This window comes from Pseudorca crassidens, chromosome 21 (assembly GCF_039906515.1).
Source record: "Pseudorca crassidens isolate mPseCra1 chromosome 21, mPseCra1.hap1, whole genome shotgun sequence".
Lineage (NCBI taxonomy): Eukaryota > Metazoa > Chordata > Mammalia > Artiodactyla > Delphinidae > Pseudorca > Pseudorca crassidens.
Window position 1 is genome coordinate 21,245,325 of NC_090316.1, and position 22,152 is coordinate 21,267,476.

Sequence of the window (22,152 nt, forward strand, 5' to 3'; positions counted from 1 at the left end):
CTCTGCAAAGACACTGCTTGGTGATAGGAGAATACAAAAGATGCTTAGACTCAGGGCCTGATCTTAAGGGCCTTCATCTAAATAAATAATGTGCAGTGAGAGGCAGTATAACACATAATTAAGAGTGTAGCTTCTGGAGACAGACTGCTTGGGTGGACAAACCTTGCTGTTTTCATAAATTAGATGACATAGTCATTTAACCTCTACATAACTGTGTTTCTTCAGCTATAAAATGGGATGATACCTCCTAGGGTTATGATGAATATTAACAGAGTTAATATAGGAAAATACTTTTAAAAGTTCCTGATAAATAGTACATCATAAATGTTAGCTATTATTATTAGATATCAAAGTGTCCTGAGAAAGATATAAACAAAACATTGTAGCAGGATGTGGTGGTGACATGTTATAGGAGTTTGTGCTTCTGTCTTGCTCTAGGGATCAGGAGAAGATTAATAGTCAAAGTGGCATCTGAGAAGGGTCTTGAACAATGGGTAGGGTTTTGATAGCTGGAGATGGGGGAGGATAGGCATGTCTGATAGTGGCAGCAGTATTAGCAAAGGCATGGAGATAGAAGAGTAAAGGGCTTGTGTAAGGAGCAGTGGGCAGCCCTGTTGTTTGGAGCACAGGGCATGTAGATTAGAGTGGTGGGAACTAGGATTGAGAAGGCAAGTTGGGGTCATTTTTTTAAACTTATTTAAAATTTTATTTTCATAAATTTATTTATTTTTGGCTGCTTTGGGTCTTCATTGCTACGCACGGGCTTTCTCTAGTTGTGGCGACCAGGGGCTACTCTTCCTTGTGGTGCACGGGCTTCTCATTGCGGTGGCTTCTCTTGTTGCAGAGCACAGTCTCTAGGCGTGTGGGCTTCAGCAGTTGTGGCGCGCGGGCTCCGTAGTTGTGGCTCGCGGGCTCTAGAGCGCAGGCTCAATAGTTGTGGCGCACAGGCTTAGGTGTTCCGCAGCATGTGGGATCTTCCCAGACCAGAGCTTGAACCTGTGTCCCCTGCATTGGCAGGCGGATTCTTAACCACTGTGCCACCAGGGAAGTCCTTGGGGGTCATAGTTTGGCTGAAGAATTTTTTTTTTTTTTTTGCAGTATGCGGGCCTCCCACTGCTGTGGCCTCTCCTGTTGCGGAGCACAGGCTCCGGACGTGCAGGCTCAGCGGCCATGGCTCAGGGGCCCAGCCGCTCCACGGCACGTGGGATCTTCCCAGACCGGGGCACGAACCCGTGTCCCCTGCATCGGCAGGCGGACTCTCAACCACTGCACCACCAGGGAAGTCCCTTGGCTGAAGAATTTGCATGAAATCAGTAAGCACTTTAGAGTGATTAAATAGTAGTGGGGTGAGATGAACAAAGTGGTATTCCAGGACACTTATTCTGCAGCAGTGGGTATGATGGGTTGTGTAAGTGATGCCAGGATTCTCCCACTCAAGCCATAGCTCTTTGTGACATAGAAAAAAAATGGAAACCAGTTTGAATATTAAAGAATCTTTGGCAATATTAAACTCTTGATTCCTGGTGGCACCACAGAATCAAGATGGGCCCAATTCAAACCTAACTCAAAGCAAAACCATGACAAATGGTTTAGTAGATTAGTATCCAGCCTAGTTTGTAGAATCTAAGACGATGCTTTGTACTGGAATAGAGACAAATTCATGACTCTCCCTTCTAGTCCCACCCTCTGTTTTGAAGTTAAACAGCCGCTTTTTTTTTTATTGATTTTATTTTCAACTCCTCCAGGTTTCTGTGTGTTTCAGGAGTCACATAAGTCCTCTAGGATCTTGATGAATTGAGGAGGTGTGAGTAAACATGTTTTTAGCAAGGGGAGAAATTGGAAATTCTGTTAACATATTTTCCATTAACATTGCCAAGTTTTCAAGGTTATTCAATGAGAGGGATCCTTGTGCAATTTTCCAAGCTTTACTGACCTTAAGAATCATTGCAGGGAATTCCCTAGTGGTTCAGTGGTTAGGACTTGGTGCTTTCACTGCTGTGGGCCCGAGTTTGATCGCTGGTCGGGGAGCTAAGATCCCACGAGCTGCGCGGTGCGGACAAAAAAAAAAGAATCACTGAAGATATTTTTTAGAAACACTTACCCCCAGGCCCCTTATCTAGAGATTTTTATTCAAGAAGATCATTGATGGGACCCAGGAATATGTGTTTTTGGTAAGTGTCACAAATGATTCTTAGTGGTCAGGCAAATTTGGGAAACACTGACCTAGAATTTATGTTTTCATGACTGGCAGCTGGAGAAGGTTGTTCCCCAAACTTCTATCTTTTCTGAAAATTAAATATTTAGTTTTTAAAAGGAAAATTTTTATAACTAGATACAATGTTTATACACATACTATATGTATTGTACTATACTGTATCTTTTGTCATTTGTATACTTAAAGATGGGTAAGAATACTATGAGAAAAATTAGATATTAAATGAAAAGAGAAGTGTATGGAGGTAGAGAATAATGGGAGACGTGTGTTTATTGCTGTGCAAAAGTAAAGTCCAAAATGATAGAAGTCTGAGGCTGCAAATAGCACTTAGTAAGGTGCAAGAGCTTCAAAATCGTTTCTGAAATCTTTGATGTTCAGTTGTAAATGGTGACTTGGGATTAGATTTAGGGGAGAAACCAATTATGCTTTAAAGTGTTCTTGTAAAAAGGGCTTTAAATGAAGGAAAATCCTTATATTTACTTGAGTTAATTTAAATGGGAAGTTTTTAACAAATTACTAACCCTCCCCTTCTTAAAAATTTTCATTTGAAATGAAAATTTGAAAAACTGATGTTTATGCTCTATTAGCATCCTTGTGCAAAGACTTAACAACATATTTTACATTTCCAAGTTTTTATTTCTTAATTTTTCTGGAAGGAATTGTTTTACCTTGAGTTTTTAAAAGCAAGGTAAAACAATTTATTTTGACAAGTGCATATGGTACATTCTTCTCCAGTGTTTTTGTGGCAAAAGATTAGGTTTAACAGTGATTGCAGTATGAGAGCAGTGGGTCCAGACTAATTTCACTAACTACTAAAATTGTGTTCTGTTGTTTGGACTAAAAGAAAATGGAGGCAAAACATATAGATCTGACATGAAAACATCGACTGTTCTACTCTCTGTTTCTATGAGACAGTACACACACACACACACACACACACACACACACACACACACACACACACACACACACATATATACCACATCTTATTTATCCATTCATTCATAGACAGACATTTAGGTGGTTTCCATCTTTGCTATTGTGAATAAGGCTGCATCGAACATGGAAGTGCAGATATCTCTTCGAGATACTGATTTCCTTTCCTTTGGATATATACCCAGAAGTGGGATTACTGGATCATATGGAAGTCCTATTTTCACTTTTTTAAGGAACCTCCATGCTATTTTCTACAGTGGCTGCTCCAATTTACATTCCTACCAACAGTGTGTAAGGATTCCCTTTTCTCCACATCTTTGCAAGTACTTACTATCTCGTCTTCCTGCTAATAGTCATTCTAACAGGTGTGAGGTGATATTTCATTGTGGTTTTGATTTGCATTTCCCTGATGATCAGTGACATTGAGTGTCTTTTCATATACCTGTTGGCCTTTGGAAAAATATCTATTCCGTTCCTTTGTCCATTTTTAATAGGTTTTTTTTCTAATGAATGAATTTCTTATATGTTTTGGATATTAATCCCTTATCACATATATGATTTGCAAATATTTTCTCCCACTCTGTAGATTGCCTTTTTAATTTTTTGATTGTTTCTTTTGCTGTGCAGAAGCTTTTTCGTCTGTTGTAGTCCCACTTGTTTATTTTGCTTTTGTTGCTTGTGCCTTTGGTGTCACATCCAAAAAATTATTTCCATGACCAATGTTGAGGAACTTTTTCTCTATGTTTTTGTTTAGGAGTTTTATGTTTTCAGGTCTTATATTTAAGTCTTTAATCATTTTCAGTAGAAATATTTAACATTTCAAGAGTGTTATGTAGGCTATCATGAGCACATCTTCTTAAGACCTAAGCTGGGACATTCTGGACTATACTCTATGGATTTACCCCTTCAACGTGTAACATTGGCTAATATACACAGAAGATATATAGAGTACAAGATGACAGGACAGGAGATATATGACATTCTACCACATTCTATCATTATTTTCTCACTTATCAAAGCCTCAAAGCATCTTCTTTTTTCTTTTTTTCTGTTGACACATTACTAAGCAGAGCCCTATTTACTTGTGCTGGAGAGAAGGAACATTTAAAATACATGTCTTAGAGAGAGAGGGTATGAAGAAAGTGGTTTCAAATAGGTTGATGACATTGAAGGGTGCTCTTTGTAGAGAAGTTAATAAATAATTACCACAATATGGAGCACTTCCCCGTATGAGGGAGGCCTGGAGTAGAGAAATAGTTTCTGGATTTTGCAACACAGCTTGGGTGAGGGGGATGGGAGATGATCAATCAAGTATTGTCCTTAAGAAATGGAGTAGGTGGAAGCTACTTCAGAGGGTATGTGCTTTAAAGCGTCAGGTCTCAAACTTTTTGGTGTCAAAAAGTTTATACTCTTAAAAATTATTGAGGACCCTATAGAAGTTTTTTAAAATATGGATTATATCTATCTATATTTACCATACTAAACACTAAAACTGAGAAATTTTTAAAATTATTAGAAAATAGACCTATTACGTGTTAACATAAATAACATTTTATTAAAATTGATGAGAAGAGTGGCATTGTTTTATATTTTTGCATATATATCTTTAGTGTCTGGCTTAACAGAAGAGATTTTGGTTCTCCTATCTGCTTCCACATTCAATTTCTTCTGATATCACATACCAGGCAGCTTATGGGAGACTCCAGTGTACACTGGGGAGAAGATGGGGGTGGGAGAGGCAAGTAACACCTAAGTACTGTCACGGAAAGGGTTTTGACCTTGCAGGCTTCCTGAAAGGGACTCAGGGCCTCCCAGCGTCCCCTGGACCACGTGAGCACAGAGTAGAGGGTAAGTTCAGATGAGAAAGCAGACTTTGTGGAGGGTTTTGTTGACTGGCAGGGAGAGCGGGGTTAGGGAGTGTGGAAATGAAGGTTGTGCTCTTCTTTCCTTTCATTTTCCTTTACACTCTTGTTAGAATTTACTTTTTAGATTACAGTATTGCCAGAAATTAGGAATTGTCTGAATGGACATCATTGATACTGCTTGATTAAAGACTTATTTTGTCCATCTTCTAAGTTTTTGGTGCATTCAAAGAAGCTTTCTGTCTCATTTTTTCCCACACCCCAATTTGGAATTTAGAAAGTGCCCTTGAAGGTGTATTTAGATGATGTGTCTCCCTGAATACACTTTGAGATCATTTATAAATCTCTATAAGCAATGCTATGCTGTCCTTAAAATACAAATATGACACTATTCCTCATGTAGGAAGGACTACAGAAACCTAAAAAAATTATACTTTTAATACAACCTGATGCTACTTGAACAAAATGTGTCTACTTTCTTATGTGTCCACAAGGTGCTGCTGTTTCCCTTCTAATAACACAAGGCAGCTGCTCCCAAGAACACAAGGTACTCAAAAAATTACTGTCGTTCCTCTTCCATAATTATTAAGTTTTCAGGGTGCAATTAGGTTTGTCCCATAGAAGAAACGTGTAGGGTTTTTCTTATAGAAACATAATTTATGAGTTAGTCTAAAATTTGGCATTGTTAGAGTGAAGATTTCTCTTTTTTCCTTATAATTTCATTTATAATAATTATATTTTTAGTGATATTAACGGCTTCTTAAAAACATCATTATATTATACACCCAAAGACTGTGAAATCATCTGCCTTGAAGCACAGCGAAATCATTAATCAGCAAACTGGGTCTGAAATGGGGCCATTTTAAGAAAGCTATTTACACTCTGATTTTCAAGTTGGTTTTCTTTTTTTTTTTTTTTGAAATTAAAACATTTCGAAAATGTACTAACTCTGTTTTAAAAAAGTAATGGTTCCTTTTATGGTAAGGAGATAAATTGAACCGCTATGTTGGAAAGTGCAGAAAACAAATCAGCATTCTTTATAAACAGATTTTACTGCTGGTTTAGAAATTACCTAAAGTGCTTTTTAGATGATGGAAAAATGAAATCAGCCTCTGTTTGCACTGTGCATGCAGCATATTTGCTGTGTCCCTTTCAAGAGGATTACGGAATGTTGGGGGTCAGGATTCTCAAAAAAGAGAATTCTAAGAAGTGGCAAAATGAGAAAATGAAAATAAAGCAAGCCTGGTTGTTTAATATATATACTGATGGAGTTGAGGGAAGACCCTGGACTGGGAGCCAGCAGATCATGTTCTGACTTGGATGGAGTCATAGGTGGACCCAGCAGGCCTGATATTCGGTGAAGGCCAAGGCTGACTGGGAGTCAGGCTGATGGGCATTGAAACAGGGAGAGAGGCCACTGGCCAGAGGTAATGGCCAAATGTTCACTGTTCAGTGCTCAAAGCTAAGCAGGGCATTAATATGCATTCTGAGGGCAAAGTTGATACCAGAATCTAGACTTCCCAGCTGAATCCAAGACCTCAGTCTGATGGGCAGGATTAAGTAGTCTCAGCGGTCCAACAGAACCCACAGAGGTGTGCTCTGCAGATGTTGGCTGGCGAGCAGCATGGAGATGTTTCATTCCACTTAGTAAACATTCTTTGAGAGTCTAAGTTTGACAGAAACATCCTTCAGGAGCAGAGACAAACTCTTCAGATTTGGGTTAGAGGTCTGGCTCCTTGGAGCTGTAGCCCTAGAGCTTATATTTCAAGGGAGGAGAGAGGAGACAGCATCTCAGGATGGTAGGTGACTGCAATTAAACTGGATTTTTTAAAAAAGAGAATTCTTATTTCTTAGTCTGCTTGAGCTGCATAACCTATTATCATAAACAAAAAAACATTTATTTCTCTCAGTTCTAGAGGCTGGGAAGTCCAAAATTAAGGCAGATCTCATGTCTGGTCAGGACCTTTTCCTGATCTGCCAATGGCTAGCTTCTCGTATCCTCATACGGCAGAGAGCTCTCTTTCTCTTCTTATAAGAACATTAATCCCATTATGAGTTCCTCACCCTCATGACCTCACCTAAACTAACTTACCTTTCTAAAACCCAATCTCCTAATATCATCCCATTGTAGGTTAGGGCTTTCACATATGAATTTGGGGAGGACACAAATATGTAGTCCATAGCACCTTAGCTAATGAAATCTAGTCCCTAAAAGAGATATAAAATTATGACTTGATTTTTGTCCAAACTGTCAGTCTGGATTTCTTAAAAACAAACCATACTTTACTATTTCATCTAAAGATTTATTCATTCTTAATCCATTATATTTACAGAATTTTTAAAGAGTTGTATACATGAGACTTCTAATAGCTTTATCATAGGAGGCTTTATAATACTGTAGGTAAAAGCATGTGTTTTGAAATCATACAGTAGAATTTATGAACAAATCCACACAAAACCCTATTATTGGCTACTCTTACTGTTCTAATTGTGCTGAGGAACTAAATTTTTTTTTTTTTTTTTTTGTGGTACGCGGGCCTCTCACTGTTGTGGCCTCTCCCGTTGAGGAACACAGGCTCCGGACACGCAGGCTCAGCAGCCATGGCTCATGGGCCCAGCCGCTCCGCGACATGTGGGATCTTCCCGGACCGGGGCATGAACCCTTGTCCCCTGCATCAGCAGGCGGACTCTCAACCACTGCGCCACCAGGGAAGCCCATGAGGAACTAAATTTGAGAGACTTGCCCAAGGTCACACAATTAATAAGTGGTATGGCTGGAATGTGAATCTAAGTCTATTTGATTCCAGGACCTATTTACCGTTCTCCTACAATGCTTTTTAAGACCCAGAGAATGCTAACATTCTTTCTTTTGAAATCTCACTTCTTTCTGGGTAGGAGCTTTATTGATCTGTGAATAGGGTACCATAATACAGACAAAAAATTCTTTGAAATCTTTAATATTTGTGGTGAGATAAGGAACAGTTCTGTGGTATTTTCAGTGGGTAAGCATCACTTGAACGCTCTCTGTGCACCAGCTCTGTAAGAAGTAGAGACATTTCTGTTGGCCTGTGGAGGACAGAAAGCCCACAGCTTCTATTATACCTTCCCTTTTACTTCATCTCCATGAAGATGGACTTCTGTAGTTGGTCAAATTCAAGGATCTTTTATGAGCCACAGCTAGAGGTAGAACTTTCCTAACTCTAGGTTAAGATTTATGAGCAAGGTGGAGAGCTAACTTAGCTTGCGACTACTCCTTTTGGGAGAAAGTCTAGTCATTTCTTTTTTGGGGGCCCCCTTTGCTCCCCCAAATGCTGCATAAGACAAGTCTGCATTCTAATCCTTTGGCAGTAGAGGATATCCGTTCTCTTTCACTGAACGCACAACCAAAAACAAACAAGAAAAACTCAAACAAAACCTAAGCAAGCTCCCCTGGCTTCCTTGGGACTACACTCTCTCTGGCTGCTTTCCTCATCCTCCTCTCCGACAGGTGTTCTGTCCCTTTCTCATAAGAGAGTGTCCAGATCTAAGACTTGGGCCTGGGCTTTGGGAGAAGTAGGCGGGAGGGGTCTCTGGCTTGCTTTGGCACCAGACCAAGTTAGTAACAGAGTCCTTCCAGCTTTAAGGTCAGCTCAGTAGACCTCTCTCTGTGTTTGGGGAAAATCTCCAGGTAGCAATAAAGTGTTATTTTCCTGTGCTTTGTTTTCTGTACATATATATCTATCTTAGGGACATCATGTGGAGATTTGTTCCTTGGCCAAATACCATCCTCATCACTTCCATTATGGCAAATTGTATTACCGTGTGGAACTGAAATCTAAATGGAGATTCAGCGAACAAGTATAGTGAGAGAATTATGTTATGGGGTAAATCCTTTAGTGTCTTCTTAGGGACATTGATTGTTTTCTCCCTTATTCACCAAGTTCTAGGCTTGCATAAAAGTGATGTTTTGGTCTGAGGCAAACTTCCTGATTGGTTAGCAATAAATTTGACTGCCTCCCATAGGACTGCTGGGAACTATCTCTTGTCTCAATCAGAAATTCCACTATTTGGAGATGTGAATTGGGAAGGCTATTAATATTTATTGGGTACCTGTTGTATGCTTAGCACTATGTTAAACATTGGACATACTAAATAATTTTGAATATCTTCACATTCAACCCTCACAACAATACTCTGATATACATGTTATTAGTCCCATTTTAGAGATGATAAAACTGAGAGTCAGAGAGACTAAGAATCACACAGCTAGGAAGAGATGGTGCTGAGATTTGCAGCAAGTCTAATTCTGAACCACCACGTTTATGCTGTCTCTTCACTAGTGAGTTCTTTGGTTCCTCAAAGTCATTAGTCTTCAGGAATTAATCCTCAGCTGTAGGTTTCACAGGGAGGAGCTGCCACTTTAAACTTTGTGGCTAAAAGTGCAGATTTGGAACCTGGGGAGAGGGACAGGGGAGAGTTATGTTGATAAACTTCATGTATTGGGTTGGCCAAAAGTTTCTGCAACAGCTTACGGAAAACCCGAATGAACATTTTGGCCAACCCAATACCTTGTGGGGCTCTGAAAGACTGTCTCCAAATTCTCTGTCCTGTTGGCTTTTCCATATTAGTTCAAATGTCATAAGTCTCTCTTTTAGGTTAAATTAAGGAAAATTTCTAAAATACTAAAAAATAAAAAACAAAATAAAGGACTGAGAGAGAGATAAAAAGCCAACTCAGATCTCATACTTAGGTCCCAGAGTTTTGTTCAACCTAAAACAGGCCTTGGTTCAATTTGAAGAAGGCAGAATTGAGCTTGGAAATCTTTAGTGAACCCGTCAGGGAGCAGGCGGGGTCTGGGGGAGGGTGGCACTGGTCATCTAGGGAACTGGGCACCTTTGGATTGGCCAAAGATCCCAGAACTCAACTCTGCTTTCTTCAGGTGTTGCTCGGGTTTGCTGGAGCTAACAGAGCTCTGAGAAGGACTGCTCCATGGCCTGAGCATGGGTCCTGAGCTGCCTTCCCTCATCAACATCTTGGCTGGTGGCTCTGCCCTCAGGGGCAACTGGCCTGGATTTCTTGATCCATGCCAGAAAACTTGCTTTGAAGTAGTTTGGAAAGCTCCAAAAGAGACGTGCTTCATGGTATTGGTACTGCTGCCAAAGAGAAAAGGTTCTGCTTTTCATCAGCTGTTTACTCCAGCAATCTGTATCTCTCTGACACCTACTGCTGATGGCCCTGTTATGCTGACATACAGATAGTGTAGTTGAGGGTGAACGACAGCCAAGGGTCCTGTTCCTCTCAGTTCCAGCCTGGGCTAGAAACAGACTTAGGATGTTCTGATGCTTGAATGCAGGTAAGCTGGAGATCTGCGGCGGCTCTTATAACATGAGGCTAGACATTCTTTATCGTTTCTCCAGATACAGGAATTGGCAGGGCTTGAAAAAGAATCACTGGCAGGAAGTTCATTTTCTTTACTGCTACCTCCCCAGCCATAAAACTAAAAGCTTTTTACCTAAATCATGTTTGATATCTCATGGGAGTGGGAGATATTTCCTTCAGAGTTTTTCCCAATTGGAGTTTAGTCCTAGGGATTTGCTAGTTTTAATAGTCTGTTTGAATTTGAAAAGCTTTTCTAATTGATGTTTCTCATATTCTCTCCCTGCCCCAGAAGGCTTCTGATTTTGTGTCTTTAGGTTTACCCCACTCCCCCCTGCCAAATCTCAGATTCCTGAAAGTAAAATCCTTTCATTTTGAACTTCATCATCTTTCACTTAATTAGAACTTCATTCACCTATTGTGCTAGGTTTAATTTCATCCCTTCAAAATAACCTTCCTCTATTTGAGTTTTCTCTGTTTGACCCAGAGCTATTTCATTCTTGCAAATAAGCAGAAAAGGGAACCTCTCCTTGAATCTGGTGATTTGTGTAACAAAACATTTTGAGGTGCTGACTCCCTGATTTGTACTTTGTTAATGAATAAAAATCTTACTAAGAATCTTCTAATTTTCAAGATTTAAAAGTATAGTAACTGACATTGTACCTATCTAATTCAGTCTACATTTCCAGTGTGAAATAGTGTCAGGAGCCCTGTGACCTAAAGCTGACAGTGGGACTAACCCGCTGTGTGACCTCAAGCAAAACACTTCATCTTGCGGCTCCTTTCTTCATGTGTAAAATGTAGATAACTGGTCTGCCCCACTTAATTCACAGGGTGACTGTATTAGATCATGGGTAGCCAGGTTTATTGAAAATCATAAAGCTTTACAATTAGGTACGATATTATCTGTAATTTATAAGTTTCTGCAATCCTATGACCCTAGAGGAAGTCCCTCTTCTGGTAAAAGAATCCTCTACGGAATTTCTACAGGATCCCTGGGTCTCTTCTTTCCTTGGCTTTCAGGGATTCTGTTGTTTATCACTTTTCCATTTCTCATCTGCATCTTCAGTCTTTCTCCCCCTTGATGTTTTCTGTTAGCATTTAAATATAAATCATAGAGAATGAACTTATGGTTACCAGGGGGGGAAGGGTGGAGGGAAGGGATAGTTAGGGAGTTTGGGACTGACATGTACACACTGGTATATTTAAAAGGAAAACCAGCAAGGACCTACTGTATAGCACAGGGAACTCTGCTCAATGTTATGTGGCAGCCTGGATGGGAGGGGAGTCTGGAAGAGAATGGATACATGTATATGTATGGCCGAGTCGCTTTGCTGTGCACCTGAAACTATCACAACACTGTTAATCGGCTATACTCCAACATCAAATAAAAAGTGAAAAAAATGGGATCAATATTACACACAGAATAAACATAAAGACAAAAATATATAAATCTTTCATTCATATGGAAGATATTATCTTCCATCTTAGAGAGCTCCCTTCCCTTGACTCTGTATGCCTTTCTAGCTACCAAGCCCTCTCTTCTCTCCCTTCATGGCCAAATTTTCCTCCGGAATATTCCACATTCACTATCTCCTCTTCCTCACTTTCCTTTCACTCTTTATCTAGGCCAGCTGGTTTTCACGTTCATTAAGTCCGTTAAACTACTTTTGCTAAGGTCACTGTAGTAGTTTGCTAGGGCAGCCATAACAAAATACCATAGGCTGGGTGGTGTAAACAACAGAAGTTTATTTTCTCACAGCTCTGGAGGCTGGAAATCCAAGATCAAAGTGTTGGCAGATTTGGTTTCTTCTGAGGCCTCTGTCCTTGGCACCTTCTCTCGGTGTCCTCATGTGGCCAACCCTCTATTTTTGTCCTAATCTCTTCTTCTTATAAGGACACCAGTCATATTGATTAGGGTCTACCTGCGTGACCTCATTTAACCGTGATTACCTTTTAAAAGGCCCTGTCTCCAAATACACAGTCTGAGGTATTGGGGTTAGGACTTCAATATATACGTTTTGGGTGAACACAACTGAGACCGTAACAGTTACCAACAGCCTTCTTTTTTATTTTTCTAGGAATAACAGTTTTATTTACCAATTACAGAATCCATTCATTTTATACACACTGCACCCCCTGTCTTTCCCATCTTCTTACTCCCCTCACGAATAGATTTAGAACTGACAGTGCTTTCACTTCTCAGTACAAAAAATAATTTTCTTTTGAAAATAAAGACAACTATAAAATCAAAATCAAACTTTAAAATATAGTCCTCTTCTAACAGTAGCCTTCCTATTTTTAAGTCCAGTGCGTTATCAGGAATATTCAGTAGAGTAAACCTCTTCCTCTGAATCTCACTTTTTTGGGGGCTCCTTTGATTCTATACTTGGGTGATTTTCTTCCCCTTTCTTTGGCTCAGATCCTCCTCTCCATCTCCTTCTTCCTTACCTCCAAACGCTAAATGCTAGAGTTCCTCAGGGCTTGGTTCTGGGTCCTCTTCTCACTTGATACAGACTTTAAATAAGGTTTTAATAATTCCTGTACTTTAAATATCATTTAAATGCTTATGACTCTCAAATGTAAATCTGTACTACAGACCTCTCCTGCTAAGTGTCAAAACATCATGTCCAACTGTTTTTTTGAAGTTTCCACTTGGATTTTCACAGGCATACCTAAAATCAGAACTCAGAACTTTTGAGTTCTATCCCCAAATTTATGCCTCTTCCTAAATCTATTCCTTCCTGTTAGTTTATTTCTTATCCAACCTTCTTGTTCTTCATAGAAGTCACCTCCATTTGCCTGCTTTCTTCTCCCAGAAATGAGGAGTAATCCTTGATGCTGCCTTCTTTTTGCCACACCTGTTAGAACCACTTGCAATCAAGTCCTGTTATTCTACTTCAAAAACATGTCCTAAAAGCAATCTCCTTCCATCCCCATCAATATCTCTCACCTGGTGTGTAAACAAAACTCCTCTTTCCAACTTCGTGTCCCTCTAATTCATTCTCTACAGAGCATCCAGGGAGTTCCCTTAAAGATTTCAATTGGATCACATTTCTCCTCTGTTTATAAATTTTAATGGTTTCCCACCTACAAGGTAATTCTGCTAGACTGCAAGCTCTAAGGATGCAGGGACTAAGCTTGCCTTATTTATTTCTGTTTACCCAGAGCCTAGCCCAGTGCCTTGTACCTAGTAGGCCCCTAAAACATTGACCTTGCTCTCGTCTACCTTTTTGGCCTCACCTTTCATGCCAGTACTCATCTGTCTTAGTCACTTTGCTCTTTTCTCAGATCCGTGAGCTGGCCTGGTCAAGGCTGCCTGGGCTGGGATGTACTCACTCTCCCTTTGGCTAGCATTCACTTGTATCCTTACTACACTAACTGGTGTCCAAGACCAGTGGCACGGGCTTCCCTGAGAGCTTGTTAGGACTCAGACCCTACCCTAGACCTAATGAATCAGAATCCACACTTTAACCAAGTCCCCAGGTGACTCATGTGCACATTAAAGTGTGAGAAGCTCGGCTGTAGATCTCAGCCTAATTGTTAGTTCTTTAGAGAGACCTTTCCCAAATGGCCAATATAAATAGGGCCAAGTAATGGATTCACTCACCACATCTGTGACACCCAGAAGGGAGAGGAAGTGAGATACCAGGCAGGAAGGCTGGGGAGCTGAAGCCTGTCAATCAGAAGCTGTTCGCTTTAGAATTTTACCTAAGGCTGACCTTTCAAAAGTTTTGGATTATGCAGAGGAGCATGTGAAATCTGTGAATAGTTCTGATTTGATCTGAGCAAACAGAAAATTGCAAGAAATTTTGTTTGCTTTAACAGATTTTTGAGTCCACTCGAAATCCCTTTATGTAGTTGTTTTGTGTTGATTTGCCATGTTATGACACCACAGGATAAATGCACAGCAGGGAGTCATAATCACTTTGGGTTTTCCAATATTTCATTGATCCATGGTTGTGTATTGTAGAAAATCTGGCTAGAACACCTTTTCTTTAAGGTAGTTTGGTTCCAGCTTTGTTGCAAGGCAATTGTTCAGTGTTTTGATGCAGATACTTTAGGCATTGCATTGTTGACTGATTGGTTTGTGGTTCCTGGGGCCTTCTATAGATTCTGTCAGGAGCCCCAAAATAACATTATTGCAGATCTGCAGCACTTTACAAAGGACATGCAATGAGTGTTCAACCAATGAACTAAGCCATGGTTTGTGACTGAGATGGAAGAAAACACTGATTAAAAATAAACACCTTTGTTACTTATCTCTGAAAATATTTCTAAGGTGTCAAACATGTATTTCAGGATTTTATGGTGCCAAAGTATTTTATTAATTTAACTAGACAATTTGTTGGAGTTATTCAACAAAGTGTTGGCAGAGCTGTCATTTTAAAGTATAATCCCACAGATCCTCAAGCATTACAGCTGCTCCTTGTTTGTTTAATAGAGCTGATGAGTACTTAATTTCAGAGGAAAGCTGGGCGCAGGTGTAGTGCTATTTAGAGGTAATGGAGGACACATTTGACATCTGTTCCATGATTTATAGGTAAAGCAAAGCAGAAGTTAAAATCAGCCCTATGTCAAATCTACATAGTTTAAAACTTCACAGAGTTTTTCTGGACATTGAAGGAGGAAGTTTAGTGGAAATCTAAGGGAATGAGAGAGAGACCAACATTTGTTGATTTGTTGATTACCTTCTATGGGGTACTCATTTAATCATCACATCCATCCTTTGAGATGAGGTTTATTTATTCCATTTTACCCAAATGAAAAATTGAGCCCCAGATGCATGCTTTCCCCTCACCCCACCGTTACACATTAAAATCATAGGAGTGGCATTAAAAAAACACATTGTACACTCATTAGGATGGCCGTTAGAAAATGGAAAATAACAAGTGTTGGAGGACTTCCCTCGTGGCACAGTGGTTAAGAGTCTGCCTGCCAGTGCAGGGGACATGGGTTCATGCCCTGGACCGGGAAGATCCCACATGCCGCGGAGCAACTAAGCCCGTGCGCCACAGCTACTGAGCTTGCGCTCTAGAGCCCGCGAGCCACAACTATGGAGCCTGTGTGCCACAACTACTGAAGCCCATGTGCCTAGAGCCCGTGCTTCACAGCAAGAGAAGCCACCACAATGGGAAGCCCATGCACTGCAACGAAGAGTAGCCCCCGCTCACAGCAACTAGAGAAAGCCCTCATGCAACAATGAAGACCCAATGCAGCCAAAAATAAATAAATAAAATAAGTTTATAAACAAAAAAAAAGTGTTGGCAAGGACGTGGCGAAATTGGAACCCTTATGAATGGCTGGTGGGAATGTAAAGCGGTACAGCTGATGTGGAAAACATTATGCCAATTCCTCAAAAATTTAAACAGAATTACCGTATGAGCCAGTGATTCCACTTATAGATTGGTATATATCCAGAATAACTGAAAGCAGGGACTCAAAGAGATACTTGTACATCCATGTTCATAACTGCATTATTCACAAATTCCAAAAGGTGGAAATAACCTAAAAGTCCATTTATGGATAAATGAATAAACAAGAGGTGGTATATACACATAATGGAATATTATTCAGCCATAAAAACAAATGAAATTCTGATTCTTGCTACAACATGGATACGAAAACGTATGCTAAGTGAAGTAAGCCAGACACAAAAAGACAAATATTGTATGATTCCACTTACATGAGGTGCCTAGAATAGGTAAATTCATAGAGACAGAAAGTAGAATAAAGGTTACCAGGGACTGGGGGAACGTGGGAATGGGAAGTTATTGTTTAATGGGTACAGGGTCTCTATTTGGCACGATGGAAGAGTTCTGGAGATGGATAGTGGTGATGGTTGCAAAGCGTTTTGAATGCACTTAATGCCACCAAAATATTCACTTACAAATGGTTAAAATGATAAATTTTATGCTATTTATATTTATCACAATAAAATTTAACACATTGCTTGGGCTCCACTATCAGCTGAGTCTTGGGCATCAGTGTCCCCCAGGTACCTTCTTCTGCTTTCAAGCTGTCCTTTCAGAGCTGTTCCAAAATCCCTCTTGGTTTCCAGTTTATGCCTGATTGCTTCTGAAGAGCTCCACGCATCAAAGCCAGCTCTGTTTCTTCCTCTTCTCACTTCAACCCTCTACCTACCTCAGCTAGGCATTAAGAGAAAATCAAAATTTGCTGTAGAATACCAAATAATCTCCAGGATTATTGGCTATTAACCCATATGACTCCCTGGAGAGTGGAGGATCCCTAAAATCCCACCATTCAGTCAGGCATTTGTATGTCAAAAATGTCTTTATTTTTGCTAAAGCTGGGGATGGGGAAAGAGTAATGAATAGAGCCAGAAGCTACTCTGAGGCCCAGTGAAGATCTCAGGCTCATAACTCCAGCGGCCAGGAGCAGTGAGGGAAATTGACGGCTTCACATCCTTTCTCCACCTCTACTATTCTGTTTCTTCCCTTTGCCCCCTGCAGCTTCCCCTGGGGTCCGGATGCTTAACCATCCTCCACTTCAGTCATCTACCTTCCACCCACTTTAATGAAGGAGCATGGTTTAAGTGAGGGTGCTGAGTTGCATTAAATTACATTAATTCAGGAATCTTGATTAGTTCCATACTGGCTTCTTACACCAGAGAAAGAATGCGGAATGCTCTTCTCTATAACAGAAATGTCCCTATGTTCCATATTGATCATGTTTTTCCTAGGACATAATACAGATATGATGTCTATTCAAGCCATCTTGAATTTGGATCTTGCTTCTGGATATACATTTCACTTTCCTCTAGTGTGAAATATCGTGTTGGACTAAACAGTCTCTCTGCTCTCTTAAAACTCTAAGATTGAATACTTCCATGGCAGAGTTACTTTTTCTCCTGGTGCCTCCTAAGTCTAGCTTCATTTACTGGCTTGGCCAAGCCTGCCTTCTTCTTTCCTCTCCATCTACTTTTTCCCCTCTGTTTGATCCAATGTATATTAAAACTTTTTATTTTTTTTACCCAATAGCTCCTTTTATGAAGCTGGCCTCTGATACTGTTTCTGTGAAAAATAGGCAAGACTGAATATAGTTCAGTATGTCTTCTGTTTGTTTAATGGCAACATTCTGATAAGAAAGTAAGAGTGCTTCTTTTTAACTCATCGTTTAATATGAGGCAGAGCAGGTAAAGAGAAATTAGATTCCAAAATCTTGCATTTGTCAAACTTGGGTATCTTCTCACTGATTCTTTTTTTTTTTAAAGGGATGGGCAGAGGGGGCGGTTTCTGCTGTCAGAAAATTAAAGTGGCATCTCTTGGTTACTATGTAATTCTAAACATTAGTGAAGATCTAGTATGTAGATATTTTTGCTCTGTCTTAATAATTTTGATTTCTTAAATGTACTCATGCTATTGTTATTGCTAATAATAACAATCATATCTTAACAGTTGCTGTAAAAAAAGGTAACTCTCCAGATAATCGATTATTATTATTGTTAATAAAATTATTAAGTGTTTAAACTAGGCCTGGCATGTTGAATGCTTAACTCTTTTTTCTCTATTAATTGCCACAATAATCAGACAAAATAGGTATTATTGTTTTTCACTTTTTTTTAAAGATGGGGAACCTGAAGTGTACCTATTAACTGGAGGATCAAAGATTGTAATCCAGTCCATTCATGTTTTAAAAATGTAAGAGTTGTTAAATATGGAAAAATACACAGATTTAAAGTAACACTCAATGAATTTTCACAAAATAAATACACTTTTGTAACCAGAACCCCAGAAGCCTGCTTGCGCTTCTTTCTAGACAATCTCACCCCTCTTCTAAGGGTAAATACTATTCTGACTTCCATCACCCATTCAGTTTCTTTTTCAATTTTTGAATTTTACTTTATTTTTTTATACAGCAGGTTCTTATTAGTCATCAATTTTATACACATCAGTGTGTACATGTCAATCCCAATCTCCCAGTTCATCCCACCACCACCACCACCACCACCACCACCACCCCCGCCCCACGCCGCTTTCCCCCCTTGGTGTCCATACGTTTGTTCTCTACATCTGTGTCTCAACTTCTGCTCTGCAAACTAGTTCATCTGTACCATTTTTCTAGGTTCCACATATATGCGCTAATATACAATATTTGTTTTTCTCTTTCTGACTTACTTCACTCTGTATGACAGTCTCTAGATGCATCCACATCTCTACAAACGACCCAATTTTATTCCTTTTTATGGCTGAGTGATATTCCATTGTATGTATGTACCACATCTTCTTTATCCATTCATCTGTCGATGGGCATTTAGGTTGCTTCCATGACCTGGCTATTGTAAATAGTGCTGCAATGAACATTGGGGTGCATGTGTCTTTTTGAATGATGGTTTTCTCGGGGTATATGCCCAGTAGTGGGATTGCTGGGTCATATGGTAATTCTATTTTTAGTTTTGTAAGGAACCTCCATACTGTTCTCCATAGTGGCTGTATCAATTTACATTCCCACCAACAGTGTAAGAGGGTTCTCTTTTCTCCACACCCTTTCCAGTATTTGTGGTTTGTACATTTTCTGAGGATGCCCATTCTAACTGGTGTGAGGTGATACCTCATTGTAGTTTTGATTTGCATTTCTCTAATAATTAATGATGTTGAGCAGCTTTTCATGTGCTTCTTGGCCATCTGTATGTCTTCTTTGGAGAAATGTCTATTTAGGTCTTCTGCCCATTTATGGATTGGGTTGTTTGTTTTTTTAATGTTGAGCTGCATGAGCTGTTTATATATTATGGAGATTAATCCTTTGTCCGTTGATTCGTTTGCAAATATTTTCTCCCATTCTGAGGGTTGTCTTTTCGCCCTGTTTATGGTTTCCTTTGCTGTGCAGAAGCTTTGAAGTTTCATTAGGTCCCATGTGTTTCTTTTTGTTTTTATTTCCATTACTCTAGGAGGTGGATCAAAAAAGACCTTGCTGTGATTTATGTCAAAGAGTATTCTTCCTATGTTTTCCTCTAAGAGTTTTATAGTGTCTGGTCTTACATTTAGGTCTCTAATCCATTTTGAGTTTATTTTTGTATATGGTGTTAGGGAGTGTTCTAATTTCATTCTTTTACATATAGCTGTCCAGTTTTCCTAGCACCACTTATTGAAGAGACTGCCTTTTCTCCATTGCATATCCTTGCCTCCTTTGTCATAGATTAGTTGACCATAGGTTTGTGGGTTTATCTCTGGGCTTTCTATCTTGTTCCATTGATCTATGTTTCTGTTTTTGTGCCAGTACCATATTGTCTTGATTACTGTAACTTAGTAGTATAGTCTGAAGTCAGGGAGTCTGATTCCTCCAGCTCTGTTTTCTTCCTTCAAGACTTCTTTGGCTATGTGGGGTCTTTTGTGTCTCCAAAGAAATTTAAAGATTTTTTTGTTCTAGTTCCATAGAAAATCCCATTGGTAATTTGATAGGGATTGCACTGAATCTGTAGATTGCTTTGGGTAGTATAGTCATTTTCATAATATTGATTCTTCCAATCCAAGAACATGGTATATCTCTCCATCTGTTTGTATCATCTTTAATTTCTTTCATCAGTGTCTTATAGTTTTCTGCATACAGGTCTTTTGTCTCCCGAGGTAGGTTTATTCCTAGGTATTTTATCCTTTTTGTTGCAGTGGTAAATGGGACTGTTTCCTTAATCTCTCTTTCAGATTTTTCATTAGTGTATAGGAATGCAAGAGATTTCTATGCATTAATTTTGTGTCCTGCAACTTTACCAAATTCATTGATTAGACCTAGTATTTTTCTGGTGGCATCATTAGGATACTCTATGTATAGTATCATGTCATCTGCAAACAGTGACAGTTTTACTTCTTCTTTTCCAATTTGTATTCGTTTTATATCTTTTACTTCTCTGATTGCTGTGGCTAGGACTTCCAAAACTATGTTGAATCATAGTGGTGAGAGTGGATATCCTTGTCTTGTTCCTGATCTTAGAGGAAATGCTTTCAGTTTTTCACCATTGAGAATGATGTTTGCTGTGGGTTTGTCGCATATGGCCTTTATTATGTTGAGGTAGGTTCCCTCTATGCCCACTTTCTGGAGAGTTTTTATCATACATGGGTGTTGAATTTTGTCAAAAGCTTTTTCTGCATCTATTGAGATGATCATATGGTTTTTATTCTTCTATTTGTTAATATGGTGTATCACATTGATTGATTTGCGTATATTGAAGAATTCTTGCATCCCTGGGATAAATCCCACTTGATCATGGTGTATGATCCTTTTAATGTGTTGTCAGATTCTGTTTGCTAGTATTTTGTTCAGGATTTTTGCATCTATATTCGTCCATGATATTGGTCTGTAATTTTGTTTTTTTGTAGTACCTCTGTCTGGTTTTGGTATCAGGGTGATGGTGGCCTCATAGAATGAGTTTGGGAGTGTTCCTTCCTCTGCAGTTTTTTGGAAGAGTTTGAGAAGGATGGGTGTTAGCTCTTCTCTAAATGTTTGATAGAATTCACCTGTGAAGCCATCTGGTCCTGGACTTTTGTTTCTTGGAAGATTTTTAATCACAGTTTCAATTTCATTGCTTGTGATTGGTCTGTTCATATTTTCTGTTTCTTTCTGGTTCAGTCTTAGAAGGTTATATCTTTCTAAGCATTTGTCCTTTTCTTCCAGGTTGTCCATTTTATTGGCATAGAGTTGCTTGTAGTAGTCTCTTAGGATGTTTTGTATTTCTGCAGTGTCTGCTGTAACTTCTCCTTTTTCATTTCTAATTTTATTGATTTGAATTCTCTTCCTCTTTTTCTTGATGAGTCTGGCTAATGGTTTATCAATTTTGTTTATCTTCTCAAAGAACCAGCTTTTAGTTTTATTGATCCTTGCTATTGTTTTCTTTGTTTCTATTTAATTTATTTCTGCTGTGATCTTTATGATTTCTTTCCTTCTGCTAACTTTGGGTTTTGTTTGTTCTTCTTTCTCTAGTTCCTTTAGGTGCAAGGTTAGATTGTTTATTTGAGATTTTTGTTTCTTGAGGTAGGCTTGTATAGCTATAAACTTCCCTCTTAGAACAGATTTTTCTGCATCCCATAGGTTTTGGATCATCGTGTTTTCATTGTCATTTGTCTCTAGGTATTTTTTGATTTCCTCTTTGATTTCTTCAGTGATCTCTTGGTTATTTAGTAACGTATTGTTTAGCCTCCATGTGTTTGTGTTTTGTACGTTTTTTTCCCTGTAATTCATTTCTAATCTCATAGCGTTGTGGTCAGAAAACATGCTTGATATGATTTCAATTTTCTTAAATTTACTGAGGATTGATTTGTGACCCACGATGTGATCTATCCTGGGGAATGTTCTGTGCTCACTTGAGAAAAAAGTGTAATCTGCTGTTTTTGGATGGAATGTCCTATAAATATCAATTAAATCTATGTGGTCTATTGTGTCATTTAAAGCTTCTGTTTCCTTATTTATTTTCATTTTGGATGATCTGTCCATTGGTGTAAGTGAGGTGTTCAAGTCCCCCAGTATTACTGTGTTACTGTCGATTTCCTCTTTTATAGCTCTTAGCTGTTGCCTTATGTATTGAGGTGGTCCTATGTTGGGTGTATATATATTTATAATTGTTATATCTTCTTCTTGGATTGATCCCTTGATCATTATGTAGTGTCCTTCATTATCTCTTGTAACATCCTTTATTTTAAAGTCTATTTTATCTGATATGAGTATAGCTACTCCAGCTTTCTTTTGATTTCCATTTGCATGGAATATCTTTTTCCATCCCCTCACTTTCAGTCTGTATGTGTCCCTAGGTCTGAAGTGGGTCTCTTGTAGACAGCA